At 39.7% G+C, this 3,330-nt stretch overlaps 1 pseudogene; it reads left to right on the top strand.

The window, feature by feature from the left end:
- The first annotated feature begins 275 nt into the window (after nt 1-275).
- Nucleotides 276-574, top strand: LOC102812214 (annotated as a pseudogene).
- Nucleotides 575-3,330: the final 2,756 nt, after the last annotated feature.

Raw genomic sequence — 3,330 nt, 5'->3', positions numbered from 1 at the left:
AATTCCAAAAAGGCAAAGTTTTTCCGAAAAAAAAGCTAAAGAGGATAGAGAGAAACACTGTTAACTGATGGTATGTGGAGGGGATTATAATCAATGTAATGAAACAAGGTATATGAATGTTTGAATGTGAAACTGATGATGTACCCTATAAACTTTCACTCAATCCACAATAAAAACCTTAAAAAAAAAAACAAAAAAAACATTCTTAGTAGGCTGAGAACTGAATGGAGAGGGAGAGGACAGCAAGAATCACCGAAGAGCAAAGCTACGGGATCATGATGAAGCTAGCGCAGTGGATGTGGGGGCTGGCCCTCCTTGGATCCACCTGGATGGCTCTGACCGTGGGTCCCACCCTAGGCCTGGAGCTGTCCTTGACCTGCCGGGAGGTCCTGTGGCCATTGCCTGCCTACTTGCTAGTGACCGTTGGATGCTTTGCCCTGGGAACCGTGGGCTATCCCATGGCCACGTTTCATGATTGGAGGACGCTGCCTTGGAGCTGCAGACCCAGATCCAGGAGGACTGGGCCGATTTGGCCCAAAGAGCCTGCGCTTCTAAAACCCTCCCCCATTCCTGACTGGGCAGCTGTCCCTCCCAATCCCCATTATTGAGCAATTTCATTTTTGATGTTGTTCAGTTTGAATGTGGAGTATGTGATTAGGGATGTGCACCTGCAGTGGAGAAATGAGAGGTTCCAGCTTGCTGAGATCATATCAGCCTTTATTTGTACATTCTGCTGGCATCCCCGTTTTGGACTGAAGGAGGCAAAGATCTCAAAAGCTCTCAGAATTATGATGTAATTCCACTTTCCTGGTCTTTTTAACCCCTTCAGAAACTATGTCTTGCCTAACCTGTATTCTCCTCAATAAAAGCCAAACTCAAAGAAAAAAAAAAAAAAAAGCATTCTTAAGGTAGAAGCTTTGTAACAAAAACAGGGGAGTAGCTAATCTTACAGTCCAGGAACAAAGGACCCTAGGACCATCAAGGGAGAAGAGCTCAAGCGGAATGCAAGACCTTATCCAGAGAAGCAGCGATACCAGAGATGGAGGCAGAGATGGGGACCTGGAGAGAGGGAGCAGCTGAGGACTCTATTCATGGGAAGAGAGGGACTAAGAGCTGGTGGTCAGGAGGCAGACTTGCAAAATGTGCCCTTTGGTGGTTTAAATTATTATATATGCCTGAGTGTTTAAAAAAAAAAAAGAGAGAGAGAGAGAGAGATAAAGTGAATTAAGAGAAATACTGTTAACTGATGGTACATGGAAGGGATTATAATCATTGTAATGAAACAAAGTGTATGATTTGTTGAATGTAAAACTGTTGATCTCCCCTGTAAACTTTCACTCAATCCACAATAAAAACCTTAAAAAAAAAAAGCATCCTGGCTATACTTCTTCCAAGACAGATTTGTTTGTTCTTCTGTCAGTTCTAGTACTTTCAATAATCTTCACTAACACCACAATTCATATGCATCAGTTCTTCTGTAGTGTTCCTTATATATTCATTGTTCAACTTTCACAGCTATATGAGGGAATTGAAAATCACTTGGGTCAGGTGCACCTTAGTCTTCAAAGTGACACATTTGCTCTTTAACACTTTAAAGAGGTCTTTTGCAGCAGATTCATGCAATGCAATACATTATTTGATTTCTTGACTGCTGTTTCCATGATAATTGATTGTGGATCCAAATCAAATGAAATCCTTGGCAACTTCAATCTTTTCTCTGCGTGTCACAATGTTGTTTATTGGTCCAATTATGAGGAATTTTGTTTTCTTTACATTGATTGTAATCCACACTGAAGGCTGTATTCTTTGATCTTCATCGGCAAGTTGAAAACAAAACAAAAACCAATGACACCAATCATTCCTCCCACAGCACTCTCTGCTTAGTTGGGTTCAATAACTGATTGCAATGGCCACACAGGACTTAGACACAGTCCCACAGTTATAGCGTATATTACGGAAGTTAACAGTTTATAATCCAGGAGCAGAAAATGCTCAGGGTAGTTCTTCCAGTCAGGACAGCCTCTCCCTGACCCGGGAATGTTATAAAACTCTTCTGTTATTGTGAAGTGCTGTCAAGTTGATTCTGACTCATAGCAACCCTGTATAATGTTTTGGAGGCACAACCGGTGAGTTTTAACCACCAAACTTGCAGTTACTAGTCCAATGCTTATACTACAGCATGACATCAGAACTTCTAATTATAGATACAACATCATTCAATTTAGATACTCTATGCTGAAGAGTAGGTTTCAGTCTTTTTTGACATCCATTTTGGTTTTTTCTTTCTTTCCTGTCCTTTAGACTTCGCTTTCTTCCTGTATGAGATTCTTGATGTCATCCCACAACTCCTTTGGTCTTCGATAATTAGTGTCTAATGCATCAAACCAGTTTTTGAGGTGATCTCTAAATTCATATGTGGTTTATTCAAGGTCATATTTTGACTCCTATGGGCTTGTTTTAATTTGCTTAAGCTTCAGCCTGAACTTGCATATTAGAAGTTGATGGTCTGTGTTTCATAGTCAGCCCCAGGCCTTGTTTTGGCTGATGATATTGATTTTCTCTACTGTCTCTTTCCACAGATGTAATCATTCTGATTCCTGCATATTTCATCTGGTGAGGTCCATGGTTGTTGTTGTAAAGTGGTATTCACAATGAATGAGCCATTGGGCTTGCAAAATTTTACCATGCAATTTCCAGCATAGTTTCTTTCACCAAGAGCATATTTTTCAACTATGGATTGCTCCTCATCATTTCCAAATTTTCCATTCCAGTCACCAGTAATTATCAATGCTTCGTGATCAATTTCAGCCTGAAGAAGTTGGTAGAATTTTCAGTATCTTCATTACTGGCTTTAGCACTTGGTGCATAGATTTGAATAATAATTGTGCTTGACTAGTCTTTCTTGTAGCCATATAGAGACAGATCTTGAAATGTTCTTTTTTATCATGAATGTGACACCATTCATCTTCAATTTGTCATTCCCAGCACAGTAAATCCATTTTTGTCTAATTCAAAATGGCCAACACTTATCCATTTCAATTCACTAATGCCTGGGATGTGGATCTTTATGCATTCCATTTAATTTTTAAGGACTTTCAATTTTTCTAGATTCATACTTTGTACATTCCAGGGTCTGATTATCAGTGACTGCTTTCAGCTGTTTCTTCTCATTTTGAATCATGTTCCATCAACAAATGTGGTCCCAAAATCTTTGCTCCATCCATGTCATTAAGGCTGACTCTACTTTGAGGAGGTGGTTCTTTGAGGAGCTGTTATATTTTGAATGTCTTACTAGGGATTCATCATCTGGCACTAAATCAGACAATGTTT

Source organism: Chrysochloris asiatica, unplaced genomic scaffold (genome assembly GCF_000296735.1).
Source record: "Chrysochloris asiatica unplaced genomic scaffold, ChrAsi1.0 scaffold00015, whole genome shotgun sequence".
Taxonomy (NCBI): Eukaryota; Metazoa; Chordata; class Mammalia; order Afrosoricida; family Chrysochloridae; genus Chrysochloris; species Chrysochloris asiatica.
This window is presented reverse-complemented; position numbering and strand designations above follow the sequence as displayed.